The sequence below is a fragment of the Lissotriton vulgaris genome, chromosome 7, assembly GCF_964263255.1.
Source record: "Lissotriton vulgaris chromosome 7, aLisVul1.2, whole genome shotgun sequence".
NCBI lineage: Eukaryota > Metazoa > Chordata > Amphibia > Caudata > Salamandridae > Lissotriton > Lissotriton vulgaris.
Window position 1 is genome coordinate 190,711,965 of NC_141695.1, and position 22,577 is coordinate 190,734,541.

Below are 22,577 nucleotides of genomic sequence, written 5' to 3' on the forward strand. Positions count from 1 at the left end.
TGCCCGCCCAGACCCTGATAGCAGCCCCCATGGAGACGGCTGAATACGCCGTAGCAAAAACCTGCCCACGCCATCTCCTCTGTAATTTCGCAGTTTCAGCAGGTATCAAATGAGTCTCCTGGAAACAAATTATGTGTGCCTTACAACAATGTAATTGCGCAGCTCTCCTATGCCGTTGGGTCATGGAACCCATACCTCGCACATTCCACGAGACAAGGGCATAAAAATTAACAACTGGCATCATCAAATGGAACTATGGACCCCCCAGGATCCCAGACCAGCCTACCCCGCCCCACCCAGCCCTCCACGACCCCCAGACCATGCAGTATAGTTACAGCAAATTCAACAAAGTCCCAATACTGGGTCCAACGCCCAAACATCGCTCGACCAAACTATGCAAAAAAAGTGAATGTACTTCACAATCAAACAGTGCTAACGCCTTTGGGGGAAGGTCGCTAACACTATGCACAGTCGCTCAAGAGCTAAAAAGCACTCATGAAAGCGCCCAGTACGTGGACCGGGCTGGGGAATTCACCCATTCATTCCCACCTGTAATGATGGCATGTACGGGCCGGATGTAGGTCGGTCGGTAACGGCCGAAAATCTGTATTTTCGGCCGTTACCGACCGAGATTTACAAAATGGTATGTAGGGCCACATATTTTACAGATTCGGTAAATTTACCGATCGGTAAATTTACCGAATCGGTATTTTTACCGAATCGGTATTTTTACCGAATCGGTAACAATGAGATGTAGGTGGGACTCTTCTGAGTCCCACAAGCCTTACAGAATCGGTATTTTACCATGAAATCCAACTTCATGGTAAAATACCGATTCCGGTGTGCATGCACATGTGTGCATGCACACCTGTGCCATATGACAGGCAGACCTGCCCTTAGGGCAGGTATGAAGTTTATGGGGTTTGTAGGAGCACTCCGTTGTTTAACTGAATTTAACAATTTTAGTTAATGGTGCCGCGATTGTGAAGGGTTGTCAGTCCTGGTCCAAAAGTTTGTTATGGTGGAAATGGGTATCCACCCAATCGCGCACTGTTCACTTAGTGCTTTTGCACCTTTGTTTTCTTTTTCTTTTAAACTATATTTAAACCACAGGTATATCTCATGCTGTTCAAATGATATTTTATTCTTTTTTAACTCATATTTACGAGTGCCGAGTGCCGAAATGCATTGGGCTCAACTAAAAATTGTGAACTAAATGTATTATACTATATGTGCCAAGAAAAAATGTTGATAAGCATGGCTAATATGAAAATGCACTAAAGAAAACGTTAGTCAGAATATTGTCTTGCAAATGTTTTATAACCAATACAAAGTTTATATGAAGAAAAAAATATAAATATGAGTTAAAAAAGAATAAAATATCATTTGAACAGCATGAGATATACCTGTGGTTTAAATATAGTTTAAAAGAAAAAGAAAACAAAGGTGCAAAAGCACTAAGTGAACAGTGCGCGATTGGGTGGATACCCATTTCCACCATAACAAACTTAGGGCAGGTATGCCTGCCACATGGCCCCCGAATCTTTTTTGGGGGTGCTAGAGGGTGTCAAAGTGACACCCCCTGCACCCTTGTCAAAATCGGCATTTACCGATTCGGTAAATACCGACCGGTAATGCCCCATTCATTCCTATGGGCTTCAAAGCCCATAGGAATGAATGGGGCATTACCGGTCGGTATTTACCGAATCTGTAAATACAGTTATTTACCGATTCGGTAAAAGGAACATCTGGATGTTCCTACATATCCACCCCTTAGATTTACAGATTTTTAATTACCGAATCAGTAGAATTCGGTAATTAAAAATCGGTAAATCTATTTTACCTACATCTGGGCCGTAATGTCTACAATGTTCTGCCCAACAGGCAGGAACACAACGTGAGGGCTAGCATACCTTACACAGTATACAGCAAAGAACTAAGAATCTGCTAAGTCGTAAGGTCGCAGAAGGAAACAGGGCAACGCTGTCATCACAATCAGTGTCCGTGTTCAATCTCTCAGATGGGCTAGAGCTAATATCAGGGTGAGAGGTGCGAAAAGCAGAGGCAGCCTGTAGAGCACTGTACCTGCTTTCCAGCACTTGCCCGCGACCCAGGGAACCGGAGATCGAGCTTTGAGTAAGAAGGCCCTCTTGCACCTTCGAGGGGGGCATTGCAATTGGGGCAATGAGGGGTCCATGCATCTCATGGGTTGGGCATCGGGGAACATCTTATCTAGCCATACACAAGCGCTATCAGGGGTATAAAAAAACAGGGAACGCTGGCCATGGAGGATTTTCAGCTTAGCAGGGAACAATAAGGCAAATGTCAGGCCCGCTGATCAAGCACGTGTCTTTACCTCCATAAAAGAAAATCTACGTTGAACTGCCAATGTGTAGTGCGGAAAGATTGAAATCTTGACATTGTCAAGCTGTAGAGGACCATTGTCTCTTGCCACCTGTAGTAGATGATCCCCATCCTTGTATTTTAAAATCCTGGCCAGGATGGGTCGCGGGTTAGCACCTGGAACTGGACGTTGCGTGGGGCCCCGATGTGCCCTCTCAACCGTGAAGTGCGCGGACAGTCCGGTGGGAGCCACAGCAGTCTTTAGTCAATTCTCGATATACTCCGTAGGCGTTGATCCTCCGTCCCCTCCGGTAGACCCACGATTCAGAGGTTGTTCCGGCACGCCCGCCCTTCTGCATCATCAGCCCGCGCCTGGAGGGAATCAATCAATCTGCTGACGCATAAGTTGTAATTGCTCCTAATGGGCCTTGACCTGTGGAACCATCTCATCTACCTTCTGCTCAATAGATCTAGCCTTCTCAGCCAATTTCTTGTGATCATCTTTCAACAGATTGAGATCTACCGAGATGATACTCAGCTGGGCATCCGATACCGACAGTTAATCCCAAATCTCTTGTAAGATCACGTCCAGCTTGTCCCCAGAAGTGTTGGGCTCCACCGTTCCCTCTGTCTGGTGGGAGAGAGCGGAAGAATGCCCCGACGTCGCTGAGAGAGAGCCCGCTCTCCCGGACCTTGCCGGCACCCTGGGCCGTCCTTTGCCCATAGCCAGTGGCACGGCAGGACCGGGCAGCTAGCCCCCAGCAAAAGCAAGTGGAAAGTGACAACTACACCACTATCAGCGGAGCACCTCACCAGTAATCAAAGGATCTCCTCCACTGGTCAGCAGCACTTGGCTGCAAGAAGGGTTTAACTCAGGTCAATCGCAAGGGACACCCAGGTGCACCAGCAGGCAATGACAGCCACCATACAGCGAGACCATAGGCTCTCTCAGTTCACCGGATCACAAAAAGCAGAGAGATGTCCAGGACGTGCTCATGCAGCTCATGCGTCACCAAGACCAAGCTGCGCAGGCAGGCCCCTGCGCCACTGGGCGGTCCCCCAGACAATGCACCAATGTAGGGAGCCTATCACAGACACATGGCGGTTCCAGCGCACCCCCGAGCTCAACTTCGTGACCAGCGTCATATATCGAGGCACTGCAGCATCACAGTCTTGTGGTGTAATTAGGTGCACTCAGTTATCAAGTCGCCATCCCTGCATATATCCTAGCTTGTGAGGCAAAAGAAAGAGGAGGCCACACCAACCAGCCCTGATATCCTGCTTCGCTACAGCGTCACCAATAGGCAGGGGGAGGAATGCCATTGACCCGCATTCACAGGGAGGGGGGCTGCAGGAGAAAGGAGCCCAACGCTCACCCACAGCGTCCTCCAGAGTCACACGACCAGCACAAGAGTAGCAGGGGTATGCTGCGTGGCCGTTCACAGGGAGGGGGCTCAGGAGAAAGGAGCCCAGCGCTCACCCACAGTGTCCCCCAGAGTCACACCACCAGCACAAGAGCAGCAGGGGTCCGCCGCATGGCCATTCACAGGGAGGATGGGCTCAGGAGAAAGGCAGCCCAGCGCTCACCCACGGTGTCTCCCAGAGTCATACCACCAGCACTAGGAGGAGGGGGCCCTCACTGCAATCCTCCCGGCCGTACCTCCATACCAGAACACCGCAGAAGAGCAGCAGGGGTCCGCCGTGTGGCCGCCACCAGTCTATATTGCAGCGCGGCTCCACAACTACTCCGGGCGTCACCAAGGAATCTTCCCGCAGCTCCAGTGCTCTGTCGCGCCTCAGGCAATACCGACCGCAGCTGGACGCAAGCACCCCCGGGCCGAACTCAACCTCAGGGGGCCTCCGCCGCTGCGAGCAAGTCAGGGCCCAAAGCCGGGGAGTTGCTTGGGAGCTGCCACAGGGATCAGGCGCACGCGGCCTCACCAGTCTTCAGGACAGCTCGTGGCTCCCAGCACCCAGATGGCCTCGGGAAGGCTAGAAAGCACCTCAGCCTGCAGGAACGTTCTGAGGGGCGCCAGGTGCCCGCTAATCAACGTCGCGGCAGCCCTGCCATTTAGATGAGCAAGCCGTTATCTCTCCACCAGCAGCTAAGGTAGGGAAAAGATGGATTACTGTAGTTATTGTTACTTTAGTTTGTATAGCGCCAACTCACCCACAGGTCTCAAGACGCTTTAGACCAAGGAAAAACAACAATTCTAACAACCAAAGGGAAAAAAATAAAATAAAACAAAAATAAAAAAATGACACATAATTAAATGGGGCCAAGGGCTTCCCTAAACAAAAGTGTTTTCAGCTGCTTTCTAAAGTGTAGAAGGTTTGCCTCTTTACGAAGAATATCTGGCAACTTGTTCCACAGCTGTGGAATCTGTATGGAAAAGGATCTTCCGCCCTTTGTTGTCATTTTAAAACGAGGGCAGGCCAGCAACTGAGCATCAGAAGATCTGAGCGATCGTTTAGGATTATAGGGCATCAAACGGTCCTAGTGTACGGATAGGTAGCTCTGGCCCAGAGCTCGTCGCTTATGCGACCTCCATATTGGGCTGCTGACCATGACCCAAGCAGTTTCTTTTGTTGATAGAGTCAAGTTGAACTAAAGTCTTCAAAACCATGAAATCTTTACTTCTGCTAAAATCATATCTTTTTAGGCCATCCACCTGCACTGTAAGGCAGTACTCTGGGTCAGATGTACTAAAGTCTGCATCTCTGTTTGAGACCACAACAAACGTTTAATATAATGTACTAAATCCATTTTGGGAGTCAGTATATTTTACAGTCCAAAATGGATTTGCTAGTCCATACTAAATTGTTTTTTGCCAGGGATATGTAGTAGGTATCTCTTCCAAATAGCTATAAGGTATGAGCTATATACATTTTTTATAGCCAAAATTCGGTTGCAAAACATTGGAAAATTACCAGCTCATGAATTGGGCTCGTAAGCCATTCACAGAACGGAAGAGGGCCTCTCAACCACTTTTCCTCGTTGAATGTAAAAATAAGTCTGGGAGTACGAAGTGGTACATGGAACTGTCAACTCTCAAAAAAAATAAAAAAATAAAATTTTGAATTGTAAATGCTACTCCATTTCCTTTAAGAAAAAACAGTGCTGCATTGAAAAATGTTTACTTAATTGAAAGATGATCAAGGGAGAGGTGTGGCGCAGCTTCCAGAGCAGCCTGAGCGGCTGACTCCAGAGCACTACGCTCATGGTTCAATCCCCGGCGCTGGCATCAGCTCTGCTCAGCACGGTGCGACTCTGGGCAATAGCACACCTAATCTCCCTGATGGCCCCAGTGCCTTGAGACCCTTAGGGGTGATTAGTTTGCGCTTAGCAAATGCTAGATTTTACTTTTCACACACATGTTGGAAGGTTGAGACTGCCAAGCCACCATTTCTCTGGTGGGCACCAATCAGAGTGACTCACAATTTGTGACATACATCATTAATTTTCATGAAGTAAGTTGGAATGTGGCCCACTCCTATTCAAAATTTTACAAACCAACCTATTAGAACACAGGTTGGATCATTACAATCTTTAATGCTTGCGACCAGTTGTTTAGAATTTAAACTAGATACATTGAAAAATGTTTTGACTAGAGATCAGAAAAAGGAATCCCCTTTAGAAACAGACAATACTTGGCCTGAATCTATGGAACTATGCTCTGCTGATGTCATTTGCTAGCTGATCCCTTATATTACAGAAGTTAGTCGAAGCTGCTCTTCAGTAACATTCGGTCAAACATGTTCTATCTTTCCATTGTTTCCAAAGGGTTACAGCTGTTTTAAAAAAAAAAAACAGTAATTTTGTATTGAAAGAAAAGAGTTTTGTATATGCAAGGTACAGTATACTGGGGTACAGTCAAAAGATCGCACGGGGGTGGGGTGGGGGCATATATAGTGGTTGCAACGACATTTTGGCCGGTGGGGTTACATACGGCCTCTGTGTGACATGGCTGCGGCGTTCGTTCTGTGATAGAATTTGTCTTTGGCCCATGCCCGTCTCCCCCGACGGCGAGGAAGAAAGGAAAAGTTGGAAAGGAGAAAAGAAGGGCTGTGATGCTGGGTGGAGTACAGTGCACAGGTTCAATTGATAAGGTTGTGGCCTACCTCACGGCTAGTGGCTTACGGTGGCTTGTGTGAAGACAGGTAGTTATCTAGGGAGAGCCACTTTTCGTTCTTTGCGTGGGTTTTGGGTGTGTGGTTGGAGGTTATGGTGTCGGCTCCCCGAAGGAAGGTGATCCAGTTAAACCAGACCTTGAAAGACGCCTTTCCTGTGTCCTTCCAGTTGTTTAAGATCGTCTTAACCGCTGCTGTGAGTAGGAGGTCTATCAGGTCTCTGTTCTCTCTGATTGGATTGTCGGTGCCATGAAGGCCGTGGCTAAGCTGTGAAAGTCTAGCTGTAGGGAAATGCCCAGTGCGTTGTTCATGAATTCGCTTATTCTGTACCAGAATCTTTTTACTTTAGGGCAGTGTAAGATTAGGTGGGCGAGGTCACCTCTCTGTTTGTCACAGTTCCAGCATTTGTCATTGTCCCGGACCCCTATCGCCGCCAGGCGGGTGGGGGTCCAGTATGCCTTGTGTATGAGCCAGAATTTGGTTTGGGCTAGGGTGGTGGTGACTTTCTTGTGTGATGCTGACATCCAGAGGTTGGACTTTTCTCTCTCGCTCAGTCTCCTGTCGAGGAGTGATTCCCAGTACTCTATGACTTTGTTGTTTAGTCTGGATGTTCCTGGGCTCAGTAGTTTGTATTTAGATTAGTTGCATATTGTAGGATTGGGGGGTCTGCTTGTTTAGATCCGCCTTTGTGATTGCCACTTTTATCTTAAGGAAGTTGTATAGCTCGATGTCTTTTAGTTTGTATTCGTTCTTAAGTGAGTCAAAGGAGGTGTGTGTCCCTAGGGTATTCAGTTGGTTAGTAGTGGAGATGCTGTGTTTGTACCAGGAGTGCATGTCTAGCGTTTTCTTATGGTACTTAATCTTAGGGTTTTCTCTCTCGCTCAGTCTCCTGTCGAGGAGTGATTCCCAGTACTCTATGACTTTGTTGTTTAGTTTGGATGTTCCTGGGCTCAGTAGTTTGTATTTAGATTAGTTGCATATTGTAGGATTGGGGGGTCTGCTTGTTTAGATCCGCCTTTGTGATTGCCACTTTTATCTTAAGGAAGTTGTATAGCTCGATGTCTTTTAGTTTGTATTCGTTCTTAAGTGAGTCAAAGGAGGTGTGTGTCCCTAGGGTATTCAGTTGGTTAGTAGTGGAGATGCTGTGTTTGTACCAGGAGTGCATGTCTAGCGTTTTCTTATGGTACTTAATCTTAGGGTTGAACCATATAGATTCCCACTCAGTGTTCCTAATGCTTGTATCCATTTTCTTGTCTATTTTAAGGATGGCGTTCCTGGTGTTCTTGAGTATGGGGTTATTGGCGATCTCGGTGTGTTTGGTCGCTGTGAGTAGGGCAAGGGGGTCGAGCCCTTTTAAAATTCTCTTTTCTAGTGAGAGCCATGCTGGGGTGTACACTTGTTCGGGTGATAGCCAGTACAGCCCTTGTTTAGCTATACAGGCTGTTTGGAAGGTTTTAAAATTTGTTAGGTTTAGGCCACCTAGGCTTTTGCTTAGCCTGAGTTTTTGTAAGCTGATTCTGGGCTTCTTATCTTTCCACAGGAACTTGTTTATTAGTTTATCTAGTCGTTTGTGGAATTCGTCTGTGTTGGTCAGCGGGAGCATATTGTGCATGTAGTTCACCATGGGAGTCAGCATCATTTTGATTGTCTCTATTCTGCCCCACTATGTGATAAATTTAGGTGACCATACCTCTATTTTCCCTTTCAGTTTGTTTAGTAGTGTTAATTCGTTCTGATCTAGCGTGATCTTGAGATCTTTTTCGAACTGTAGGCCAAGGTATTGCAGGGATTTTTTCTGCCATGCCAGCCCCGAGTTCCCTAGCACCTCTCTGGTTGTATGCACGTTCAAGGGTTTGCATTCAGATTTATCTTTGTTGAGTTTATAACCAGAAGCGCGTGCGTACTGTTCTATGGTGTCCATAAGTGCGGGTATTGACTGGTCTGGGTTTTCTGTGGTGATAAGAATGTCATCAGCATAAGCTGCTAGGTTGACCGTGTCTCCCCCTATTGGGATTCCTGTAATGTTTTTGTTGTCTCTTATCATGGTTAGGAGTGGTTCCAGGGCCAGTAGGAAGAGGGCTGGGGATAGTGGGCAGCCTTGTTGAAAAGTTGGGGAGAGAGTACTGATCCTTGGGGAACTCCTCTGTTGACGGGAAGGGGGTCAGACTCAGTGTTAATGATTTTGATTCTTTGCGTGCGGTTGAGAAGGAAGGAGGGGAACCAGTTTAATACCATCAATTCAATGCCCGCTCTTTGCTGGAGGACTTTGAGGAGTAGATTGTGATCAACCGTGTCGAATGCGGACGATAAATCCAGGAGAATGAGAAGGCTGCATCGGTCTGAGTCAAGTGATTTGTGGAGATTGTCTAAGACGTTTAAGATTGCGGTCTCGGTAGTGCATCCCTTTCTGAATCCTGATTGAAGAGGGTCTAGTAGCTTGATATTCTCTAGGTGTTGGGTTAGCTGGTGAAGAACACATCTTTCAAGAGTTTTGGATAAAAGAGGAAGGTTCGATACCGGTCTGAAGTTGTTCGTGTCCTCCGAGTCTAGCCCGGGTTTTTTTAGTAGCGGCATGACTTGGCCTACTTTGAGGCAGTCTGGAATGATTCCCGAGCTCAGCGAGCTATTGATGATTTTGCATCAAATTGGGGCTAGGGTAAGCTTTAGGTCTTTAGCCAGGCTCATGGGCAGCAGGTCTAGGGAGTGAGATGAGGGTTTGGCAGAGGCGATCAGATTGACTATCTCTTCTACCTGGATGGGGCGGAAGACGGACCAGGGAGTGGGTGTGTTCACTGGGATGATGCCGTGTGTTGTTAGCCCCAAATTCTCCATGGGAGTGGCGGGGATTGTGCTGAGAGAGAGGTCAATTTTGGCGATTTTATTGCTGAAAAAGTTAGCAAAGTTGTTGCAGTGATCTTTGGACGCTACTATTTTAGAAGCTGTCAGTTTGGATGTTTGGTTCCTAATGATGTTAAAGAGTTCTTTGGGGCGGTTTTTTGCATTGTCTAAGGCGAAGCAAAAAAAAGTTGTCTTGTTGTTCCTAATGAGTTTGTTGTACTTTCTATGTGCTTCCTTGAGTTGAACACGGTGGAGGGAGGAGGGCTTGTTCCTCCACATTCTTTCTAGTGATTTGAGGTGTCTTCTTTCGTCGTTAATCTCTGTGGTGAACCAGGACCTGGAGGGGGTGTTTCTGTTTTTTTTAGTTTCAAAGGCACCAGACGGTCCAAGGTGAGCGTCATGTTGGAATGCTAGAGAGAGGTGAGTTCAGTGGTTGAGAGGAGTTCTGTCTTGCTTGGGAGGAGCGTGCTAAGCCCTTCTTCTATTGCTGCCCAGGGGACTTGAGCTGTGTTCCTGACCCATTTGGGAGGGGCCTGCATAGGGGGTTGAGATATGACCGGTTGGTTGATGTGGAAAAGAATAATGTGGTGGTCCGACCAGTCCACTGGAATTATATCCAACCAGACCAGAACCCCTGTTGGATCTGGTTCAAAACTGGGCTATACTCGGCAACAGCTGATTGATCTATGCTTGACGGTCAGCCCACAGTGTATTCATGGACTAGATCGCAGCAGTGGGGATGTAGTAAGTGTCTGCAAATACTGTGGTATTAAGCTGAAGGGTGACGTCCGAGTGGGAGGCTCTACTAAGGAAGTTACCTGTGCGCTGCTTAATTGTAGCACAACATGGAAGTTCGAGACCTATTGCTGGATAACAATCTAGACATTCTCTTTGTAACAGAGACCTGATTTGATGGGTAGTCAGACCCTGAAATACTAGAGGCCCTGCCCCAGGGATATGGCATTTGTAGGCAGGACAGACCCCGCGGAAGGGGGTTGCTGCCTCAGGATTAATAGCTCTCCGCGATATGCCTATAGGAGGGGGGGGGTTGTGTTCCCGTTGTGATTAATAACAACTCTTTAGACTGTTTTTCTACCTTACACTTTTATGGAAAATTGCATCCTTTATGCATTGGTGCACCAGCATAGAAACATCTGATTTATTGACCAGAACATGTAATTTTCTTTCAATCTTATCTAAATGCTTTTAACTCAAAAATATTAGACTTATTTTTGGGTGATAAAAGTAAGGACTTCTGGAAGAGGTACCCTTCAGCTAATTGAATCAAACCATTCACTACCAAAGTTCATCAGCATGCCCATGGCTGAAGCTAACATGGAGTAGGTAAAGCTACTCTCGCTCATACACTAAAATAATATCTAACTCAAAGCAGACACATAAAGGGCAGCTGGCAAAAAATCACCACATGCTTCAGAGAGGATAGCAGTTTCATGCATGCAGAACTCAAACACTTTGACCACAGATGTAACTGAAAACAAGTTTTAATTGTTAATTTAAGGTAACTAAGACTTTACCTTCAATGTCTTTCATCACATTTAGCGAGGCCTCTTTCTTTTATATGCAATACACAGAAACTTTGACAGACATCACTTAAATTTATGGTCATCTCTCTTGAACGTGAAATATTACAACAACTTTGAAATGAGATTATCCCCTTCACAACACTCTACAAACAGATAAGAAAAAATTGTAAGATTGTCAATAGGTCAATTAACATTCATGCTGTCAGCAAATGGGAAGCCACAATGAGACTACCTTGGACATATGACAATGCTTGTAATTGTTGAGCATTTCACATTGAGATGTCACTGTCCTTTGCATCAGGAAACGTCATGTCCAACCATCAATCTGGAAGACAGTGCTTCCCATGATCCATTTGATTAAACTTATCCTGGATGCAAAGAAGTGTAAAACCGTTCTTATTGAGAGACATGTCAGCTGATGGACATTAGCACCTACAACCATTCTTTACTGGGTTTTTAAATGGGAGGCAGGAGTTACAAAATACTTATGCTTATTACATGTTTATGACATAAGTAGGAAATGAGAAATTTTTAAAACCCTCTGTTTGTCTCATAAATCCCTTTACCACATGGGCCCTAAGTACATCTGTGGCTCTATTCAGCCATATGTTCTAAAAAGATCTTAAGCAAATACTGGCTCACTGATAGTTCTGGGTATGAATGATCATTCTGTGTGGAGGCCATGCCTTTTTCTCTTTTGAGCCTATGAGATTAAATGAGATTTCCTTCACCTCTAAGTCTAAAAAGCTACTTTGTGCTCTTCAAGAACAAAATGAAGACATGGTTGTTTACCACCGCACCCTAGAGCTCCTCCAATGACCTCCATTAGATTTCCTAGCACCAGAATGCCCTTTCTTATGCAGCAGAGCGCTTTACAAGCTTGCATAACCTGACATAGGAGCGCATAACCAAAGGAGGAGAGGATCTTAACAAAACTAAGAATACAACCCATATGCAGTGATATAAGAACATTCTGAGTAAAGCATGATATAAGGAAAAGGATAGAGAATAAGGAGGTTGGAAACTATCTATAGAACGGGGGTGAGTTGTTTCCCAGACTACAGACTGAATTATATGATTCTTTCTATTTTTTATTTACTTGCAAATTTTTAAGCACAGCCTGACCAAGGCGTCATTTATTAAACTTTATTTTGAGGCATTTTACGTAAACCAGAAGACATGATCCTTAATAAATATAATCTAAAAAACACCATGGGGCAGATTTATGTTGGGAATGTGCCCCGTTTGCGTCACGCAACTGCGGCGTAAACGTGGCGCATCCCTACGACCCATTTACAACGTGACGCATCTAGGCAGATGCGTCACGTTGTAAAGCCCTGCGCGACTTGTGGGCGTTCCGGCGCAGGGTCGGCGTTCCGGGGCAGGTGCGACTCGCAAAAGTGGCTGAGTGTAATCTATAAGATTTCACTCAGTCACTTTCAGGCCAATGCTGCGTCAAAAACTTGCGCCTGCTTGAAGCAGGCGTAGGTCTTGACTCAGCATTGTAAAGATGGGGCACACCCGAGCCTTGCTGGAGCTGCGTCACGCTTGCGCCGCAACTCCAGCAATGCGCCACCTTTACGGCACAGATGCGTCACGCATCTGTGCCGTTTTTGCCCCATGGTGCGCCACATTGTAAATGCGGCGCACCATGGGTGGCGGAGCAGCGGCGCAAAATAACTGACGCATCCCTGGGGACGTGCCAGTTATCATAAATCTGCCCCCATGCATTTTAAGTGTTAAGTCTCATCCTGCTGAAACATGTTTTGCTTAATTTAATAGGATTGTGTGGGTACAGAAATGACGCCTACGGTGTATAGATAAATGTTCTCTAATCTGCATTATCATAAAACAACTAGCTGCATATTTCCCAATCTAGCAGTTTTCTAACTCTCTCTTACAGCTGCTTCAGATGTGACTATTCCTTTTTTTGTATTAAAGATGACCTTTCGTTTCTTGCCATCCCTGAAATCGAATAACTCTTGGCATCCGGCTGCCCTTTTCTTGGCACACAGGACTGGTGGTCCTGAGAGCCTCTGACGGGTGCAGCGACTCTTTCTGTACCCATCACAGGCCCACAGCCTCCAGAGCACGCAAGGTGTTGCTATGAGCATTAAAAGGACCTGATCTTTTTTTGTCTTGGCATCCAGGGAGCGGTCCTCTCCCTAGAATAATATGTTCCAGGACTGTTTAAAAAGGGCACCATCTACTTTAATTAGTAAGTTTTATAAAGCGCTTTGTATCTCGCCTGGTGACTGCAGGGCGGTGTGGTTGTGAGCTGTACACTGTGGGGTTGATTACAAGTTCAGGGCAAATTTTGAATCCCTGTTCAGAATTACTAGTTTGGTGATAATTATTACACCCACTCAGCTTTCTGCTCATCAACTTCAGCTGCTCAGACATGCCAAATGTGTGTGTGTGGGGGGGGCCTAAAGGCCCAGAATGAGGGGAAACATGCTAATCTGGCATGTTAAATACCAATTCTGCATGTTGTGCCTCATTTCCAATAGAATAGTTAGGATGTGAGTGTAGTAAACTTATACTCCTCGAAACATGGCCATCTTTGGTCATTAGACCTTTCTCTATGTTCATACCTCTTAAGCCTCCCGGTATACCTATGTGCATTCTACTCTGTACTTGAAGGTTCCACACTTGTCAATAGGGGGTCTGGTCAGCTGGCGAGGTGTAGTGCTCTGCTGTGTCTTAATAAACCTATCCTGTAACTTATCCAGAAGTATCCTCTGATCCATCTACATTCATCTACGACAGTGAGGTATTTACAATGTATGGTAAACACCTCACCTTGTAGTAATGATATTTAACGAGTGAGTAAAATATCCCACCCTATGCTGTACAACTTGGAATCAGGGGCTTTGTTTGCTACATCAAAGATAAGGAATGTAAGAATCCAGTTGGAAAAGGTAGGGATCCTCCCAGCATTCTTTAGTCGCAATCCCTGTTGTGCAAAGAGTCAAACTGAAGGTAGGTTTGATCCATGTTTTGGGCTTTTCCTGAAGAGTTTGTGAATTTCAAGCGAGAATTTCAAGCAAGATGCTTCCGACAGGCTCGAGGAGCCCATCGGCCAGTCAGAACCGGCCCGTAATGCATATGGACGGCAGTTTACGCCATCCGGATTACGATGCACAGTTTCTGTCAGGTTTTCCATGTCAGCCTTTCCGACATGGAAACCCTGTCGGAAAGTATGTTTACGGGCCTCTACCAGGGCACTATCTCCCTTGCGTCCTCCGGTTAGGGGCCGAGGGGGCACCTAAAGTGCCCCCCCTGTTAATCCTTGCACCCTGGGGCAGACACTTTAAGGTGCCTACCACGATGAGCAGAAATTAACACAGCCTCACATTTCCCCATGGGAGCTTCTACTATGGCCTGTTTGCGGTCGTAAAACATGCTACCATTGGAAATGTGGGAACACGACCGCATCATGTGAGGTTGCATCATGATTAGGTGGTCGGGACCGCCGACCTGAGGTCAGTTGGTCCTGTTTCCACCACAGTGTCAGTCGGAGGAAACTCCGATTGACATCCTAATAGGCCTCAAAGTGTTAAACCATACACTGGTCTTGGGAGTCCCACATTTGTTTACTACTGACCTGGACAATAAAATGCCCTGCTATGCGTTCAGTGAGAGCAGTGTGGTTGGTAATCAAATCTAAAATATTGCTGTTAAAAATATCATTTTTATGGGTTAATTTATGTGTCCTTTTTAAAATGTTTTTCATTTTACTTGTATGTTAATTTTTGTGTTAATATTGTTTATAATATTTTTTACAAAATGATTAAAATATGTATTTTACATTTTAATTAGGTTTTTCATTATTGACTATGTATTTAAAGTTAGAGTGGAATTTTGGCTTTTTGGGGGAAAAGGTTGAGAGATTTTTTAGAATTTGTTTGCATGCTATATTTTATTAAATGTATTAATTACATTTTTATTAAGTTGTTTAAATGTATAAATATTGTATCAAAATATACATTTTCAAAATGTGTTTAAATTCTGATATATTCAATATATTGTATGTTATGTAGTTTAATTTAAAAAACTGGTATATTTGAATACATGCAATAGAATATGTTTTGAATGTTTGACATGTTTATTTTAAATTCTAATATTCGTTATTGTAATTAATCATGTTTATTACATTTTAATATAAGAAATGGTTTTTAGTTTACAATATTTATTTACATTGGAAATGCAATTATATTTTTTTACAGAATTTCTAAATTATTTAATAATATATAAATATGTGTTATTATTGTTTTATTTCTTTTAAATGAATATATTCTTAAAATAATTGTGTACAAATTATTTAACAATTCATTTTTACTAATTAATTTTTACTAATACCTATGCCTTTTTGTATGTTGCATTGGTCATTTGCTAATGTAATTAATATCTATTAATATTATTGATTTATTTATTGCATGATTAATAAACACGTTTGCAACATGAATAAAATGATTATTTTGTATTAAAAGAATGGTCTATTTAAAAACCCAAATAACATTGAATTACCTTTTAAAGAGATGCATTAGATTATTTTGAAACACGAAAGGTTCCGGCTTCAGTTCTCCTTTTAGATGCAGAAAAAGCTTTTGATTTGGTGGTTTGGGATACACTCTTTTTTATTTTACAGCGTTTTGGTGTCCCTTCACAAATTATTAATTTAATTAAAAATCTATATCAGGGCGCAAAAGCTCATATTCTTGTCAATGCATCTATGGCAGGCTCGATTTTGGTTCAGAGGGGGACGAGGCAAGGTTGCCCATTGTCGCCGGCCCTCTTTGCCTTTTTTTTTAGCCCTTAGCAGTGGCAATTAGGAACCGCACTGATATCGCTTCACCTCTTGCCTCTATGTCTAAAATTAAACTATATGCGGATGATATAATTCTATTATTGAAACCTGAGATGCATTCGCAAACACAGGCTTTTTCCGTTTTTGCAGAATTTGAAGCATTGGGGGGTATCGAATTAATAAAAGGAAAACTGAGATTTTGATTTGTGGTGGTACTAATCCCGATTTGCATCCTGATATTCAGATTTGTATCAATAATAGACCTAAAAGATATTTGGGAGTATATTTTTCCTCTTCAGTACGGGATTTATATACTTTGAATTTCGAACCTTTAATTCAAAAAGTGTGCAATATGTTTACATGCTGGAATGTCCTGCCTTTATCTATTCTAGGTCGGGTGGCACTAATCAAAATGTCAGTACTTCCTTTATTCAATTTTCTGTTCTCTACTATATCCTGTTCCCTCCCCGGCCCTTTCTTTTCAAAATGCGAGTCTTTATTTTCTGCTTTTGTTTGGGCACAAAAGACGCCCCGAATCGCTATCAGCACATTATACGCAGATAGAGCACAAGGAGGTCTTGGTCTTCCGAATCTTAAAGATTACTACTATGCATACTTTGCACAGTACCTGTCAAGATTTAAACATCCTGTATCAAGTCAGGTATTATTTATTAATTTCTTTTTTGACTTAATCTGTAAAGAGACTAAGATTCCCTTCTCACTAGAGATGTTTAAATCACCCAAATTAGTTAGATATAAAATATTGAACTGTTTTTTTAAAAAACGTGATGGTATGCTGAAAAGGTATTCACTCTTTTTGATGAATTCAATGACTCCATTAAGCGACGCTATTTCTGGTTTAAGGATTAATATGGGAGCAGACATTATAGCTAACTGGAATAGATCGGGGTTCTCAACACTTTTTAACTTTGTGAAAAATGGATCTTGGCTAACGCCAAATGAGATTGCCACGCTAATATATGGAAATTTTCTTTTGGTAAACTCATATAATTTGTTGTATAAGTCATTAGTCCAAATTTATTTGACTCTGATAGATCAATCTTTCCAGTTAACCAATGATCTTTTTTGGTCTCCTCTTTTTAAGAACCCTGGAAAATGGAGAAGTAGTTTAGCGCAAAGCAGGGAGGATGATTTAAGCGTTAAAGCAATTAAAAAACGGTACAAACATGAGAACTCTAAATTAACTGATAATTCTTGGACAATATTAAATAAGTTTCATTTTAGTGTTCTTAGAGGCGCTAACTGGCGAAGAATGCTTTTTTTAGTAAGTGGCTTTTGTACCGTACTCCAGTAGCCATTGCGAAAATGTATAGCAATATTTCATCTACGTGTTTCAGATGTAATCAACTGGACTTTGCCAATTGGTCTCATATAATTGTTTACTGTCCCAAAATTAAGGTATTCTGGGACGGAATATTTACCTTTCTTTATGCTTATCTAAAACTTGCTGTTCTTTGTTACGCTAACCTAATTATTTTGGTATTTGATCCAGAGCTTAAATTACCCGAATCTTTGGAGAAATTTATGTATATTATAGTAGCAGTCGCTAGATCATTGATACTTCAGTATTGGAGGTCAGAGACAGTTCCAACTGTGGATGAGTGGTACCAAAAAATTAAGAGAGTTAGAAAAAATTAATTTATATATGCTCAAAGGATTGGAGGATTGAGGACATTTACAAAAATTTGGGAATCTTACTTTGATTAGACTGTTATTTGATTATGATTTGTAAAATCCGATTTTAGATGCCAGAACTACTGGTTATATGCTCTCCTGGAAATGTACTCTATTGTTTTTCTACACTATTGTTTTTTTTTAAATTTATTTATTTTGGACTAATTGTATAAAAGGAAATGTCATGTACTTCAATAAGAAATTAATGGGAAAAAAAAGAATTACTTTTTAAATTGTATTTTAAAGTATGTAGTAAAAGGTTTATACTTTGTAAGAAGTAGGTAATTCTATTCTTATTTTTTATATACTCATATTTTTACAAATTAATGTTTATGTTATATATATATTAGAATGGAAAAATACTATATTACATATATAACAATCAACAATATTTTTGTTATTTTGAGAATTAATATTATTTTATTGTCTTAATTTTGTGGTACATACATTACAAGCTTTATTGAAAAAACCAGGATTAGATTCTTCTAATCTGGCCAACTTTAGGCCTATTTCACTTCTGCCTGGCTTCTCCAAAGTTGCAGAGAAGTTGGTCAACCGTCAGCTCTCTTATCATCTAGAGTCCCACCATCTGTTGGGAGACTCCCAGACTGGCTTCCGTCCTGGTCAGGGGACGGACACAGCCCTACTGGCAGTAGTGGAGGAAGCAAGCAGCACTCTTGATACAGGAGGGTCAGTGGCAGTGATCCTCCTGGACTTGAGTGCTGCCTTTGACACCGTAAGTCACCAGGTGCTCCTCCAACGCCTGTCAGAGGTGGGTGTGTCAGGGACGGCCTTGAAATGGCTGGAATCCTTCCTCTCCAACCGCTTTTACCAAGTCTGGGAAGGGGCAGAGCAGTCGACCCTGTTCCCTCTTCAATGTGGAGTCCCGCAGGGCTCATCTTTGAGCCCTACCTTATTTAATATATACATGACTCCGCTTGAAAGAGTGGTCGCCCCCTTAGGAGTGAAGATTATCAGCTATGCTGATGATACTCAGCTGGTGGTAGGCCTCACCCAGCTGGTGGAACAACCTGAAGTTTTGCACGACTGCCTTGCTAATGTCCATCGTTGGATGTCTCACTCTGCCCTAAAGCTCAACGGGGAGAAAACTGAGCTGATGTTCCTGGGTAAATCCAGTCCCTCCATTATTGCTAGCTGTTGACCCCGGTCTCTGGGTGATCCACCATCTCCCAAGAAGGAGATCAAGACCTTGGGAGTTTGGCTGGAGGAAGATCTGTCCTTCAGGACCCACGCCAGGAAGACCGCGGGGGTCTGTTTTGGTCTGCTGCGGTCAGCTCGCAAGGTGTTACCACTGCTCCCTGATTCAGCGAGGAAGCTTCTGATTCGTGGTTTAATCTTGTCGAGGCTCGACTAAGGGAACGCGGTGTTTCTCGGTGCTCCCGAAGCGACTTTTAAAACCCTCCAACAGGTACAAAATGCAGCCGCTAGAGTGTTGATGGATGTTCCCAGAAGACATTCAGCTGCCCCGGCCCTGAAAACGCTTCACTGGCTCCCCGTTAAGGAGCGGGTGAAATTCAAAGCATTATGGACGGCCCACAAAATCCTGCATGGTAAGGGCCCCCCTATCCTATCCACTATGGCATGCCCTTATAAGCCCACACGTCCTCTGCGCTCGGACCAAAAACATCTTCTGCAGTCAGCTAGAGTAAGGAGAGCTCGCTCTGGGGGCAGGCGTTTCTCAGTGCAAGTGGCGACTTTATGGAACTCCCTGCCCCTTAAGATCCATTCAGAGCCCAAGATCTTACTCTTTAGGAAACTTCTGAAGACTCATTTGTTTCCAGTGTAGCGATTGAGCTGAGCTTTCTCCCTTGTTCTGTTCCGCGCCGGGATGCTCCTGAGTAACTGAGCGCGCTATAAATTTTGCATAATAATAATAATTAATATACGTTTTAATACTGTTTTTAATTTATATATATTTATTCTGTATTGTAAGTTATAGATTTTATAGAATGTTTTTAATTTAATAATGATAGTTTATTTTTTAGTAAAGTTTAGTGTATTCAGATATACTAAATAATACTATTGGTTTTATATTATTTTTCAATTTACATAAGTAGTTATTATTTTAAAACCTTTTTTGACTTTTGTAAAATATTTTACCATTTTTTAAACATTTTATAAACATTTCTATATTTCTCCTCATCGTTTTCTATAGGAAAATAGAATTTTAACTTATTTATACATAGTGCTAATTTTTTCTCTTGTAGGTTGTTTGTCTCGTTCTTAGTTCATTTTCCAGGAAGACAGTTGCAGAAAGGTTCGTCACAGTAGGCAAAATATTTTAAAGGTTTTTTATAGGGATATGGGGATAGTTGGATGTAGGGAGTAGTAGTAAACTGTAGTTAAAGTGTTGTTTGTGGTTTTTGCAAAGTGTAATATTAGCTTTTGTGTATTGTTGATCAGTCGTTTCTGTTAGGCATAGGTTGTATTTGTTAGTAAGATATCATTATTATATATTATATTATGTTATATTATTGGTTTTGTATCCCTTTATTGTTATGTTACTTTTAAATTTGAATGTAAAAAAATGTATTGGTGGGTATTGTCTCTTTTTTACGTTAACCTGTGCCCTGAGCACATACACCAATAATGTCCCAAAAGAAGTAAAGTAATAGTTGTCAGATTGTTGTCCTCATTTCATCAAGTCTTCACTTTGTTCTGGGATATAAATCAGCCTCACACCAGCCAACACGTGTTTCGTCTTCGGGTTAAGTCACCCTACGACTTCTTCAGGGCTGTAAGTGTCAATCAATACAACATTGTCTCAAAATACAAAATATTGGTATCGGTAACACCGAACCACTGGTGCTAGTGTTTCACCCAAGTCAGTGTTCGCCACATTCTCAGAAAGCCCAGAGGCACCTCGCTGCCACTCAAAGAACTACAATTCATGAGGTGAATCAATCTTTACATAATAACGGTGACAAATAAACCAACAAAACATGCTTTGTATCATATTTACATCAAGTCCTATCATGGTGTTTACAATAGTCACTGCCACCGAGGAGATATAAGTATATGGGCATGTCCCTTTGCACATTGTCGTGGAAAAGGAAGAAAGCTGTGCAATCTGATCCTAACCTGGCTAGAATATCAAGATAAATACCTGCATATCTTGGCGAGATCTGGATGAGGGAAAATTCAAATAGATGGAAATCAGTGTGTGCAAATTATGTCACGTGTCATTAGTGGGAAGTCATGTTATAAAAATCATCACAGCACATACCTTGTATGGCATTCTATCTCCTCTGCCTATGCCAGACTTATATTCAGTCAAATATTAACAAGTAAGCGTATTTGTTCTTGTTTCACCCCCTGTAAGATAAAGTAATATATATCTGCCCAAACTACTACATGTCCTTGTCATACAAGTTTCTAATTATCCATCGCTTCTGCCACAGCTAAAGTGTGACTATGATTCAAACATGCTTTGTCAGTGATGCCTACACAAAAGTAAGTACATTAACGTGTAAATTTAGGTTGGTGAAGTCCTCACCACAAAAGCCACATTATGATATTACCGCCAATGTGAAGTAAGAAACCCAGCCATAAAACAAAATATCATCATACAAACCATGGGCAATGGCATTATTGTAAAATCAAGCAAAACCACAGTAAAAAGAATGAAGTAATAGGCCACTGGGTCGTTTAGCAACTCTCTGGGCTGCGCAAACCCAGTGAAATGGGAAGTTTCAACCATAAGGGTCGAATAAGTTAGCAGTCATAACTTGACATACGAACCCTCTCAACCATCTAATATACCTTGCTTAAATGGCCATATATAATCAGGTCTGGAAAAACGCTTGCATTAGACCCATTCTGAAAAAGCCGGCGCTTGATCCACTGGAGGTCAAGAATTACCAACCCATTTCGTGTCTACCAAGTGCAGCAAAAATCCTCGAGAGGTCTATAAATCAGGAGCTGACATCTTACCTAGACACTAGCAACCTGTTGGCTCCAAGTCAGCACGGCTTTTGGTCAGGTCACTCGACTGAGATGGTGCTAGTCTTGGCAACGGAGGAGATTCGGAGACAGGTGGATGGGGGGAGAACGATCCTCATCCTCCTTGACTTATCAGCAGCATTCGACACTGTGAATCACACAGTATTGGTGCGGATGGAGTTGGGGTGGCGGCTCTGTCCCTCCTCTCCTCATTCCTAGAGGATAGGGAACAAACTTTACACTGGGAAAGTCTACAGTCTGAAACCTTCCATCTGCCATTTGGAGTCCCACTGGGCTCTGCATTGTCACCGACTCTGTTTTACATCTATGTGACCCCACTCGCCAGGCTCATTAGACAGCATGGTTTCTCATTTGTTTCTTATGTCGACGATGCACAGAATATAATCTCTGTATCAAAACAGTCGGAGCCTGCTTCCGAGAGATTCCATGCGTGTCTGACTCGCATCATGAGCTGGATGAGCAATAACTTCCTCAAAGTAAACATAGATTAGACGGAGGTGATGGAGTTTGGTGGCGGTCAATCCCGGTGGTACCACACTTGGTGGCCGATAGAGGTGGGTGAATGTCCAACACCAGCCGCGAAAGTCAAGAACTTGGGGATCATGTTTGATGACCAACTGGGATTTTCTGCCCAGATTAGCCACTTAACCGCCACTTGTTTCCACATACTGCAGCTTCTGAGGAAGGTGTTCCGTTTTATTCCTCAGGACCTAAGAAAAACAGTGGTAGTGGCCCTAGTCTTATCCTGCCTAGACTATTGCAATGCTCTATTCATAGGTATTGACAAGACGAAATTGCAGTGCATATAAAATGCGGCCGCAGGAATATTATTGAATATCCCAAAATGTCACCCCACTTCTGCTGCCATTAGGTCGTTACACTGGCTTCCAATACAGCAACGTATTGAATTTAATGCCTTATGTCTGGTACAGAAGACATTATATTGTGAAGGGGCGGCCGATCTTCAAAAAATCTTTCATTGGTATATTCCTACTAGAAGTCTTAGATCTGCTAATTCTGGCTTCATTTGAGCCACTAAAGTCCGCAGAGCTAGATTGGGTGGAAAGACCCTATCGCTCTGTGCAGTCAGGTTGTTGAACCAACTGCCTATTACACTCAGACTCCAACCAAACAGGACAGTGTTCAGAAAGCACATAAAAACATGGTTGTTCCCTGAGGTATAATTGATCAGTACTTGTACTGTTAGATCTCTTTTTCTCACATCAGCACCA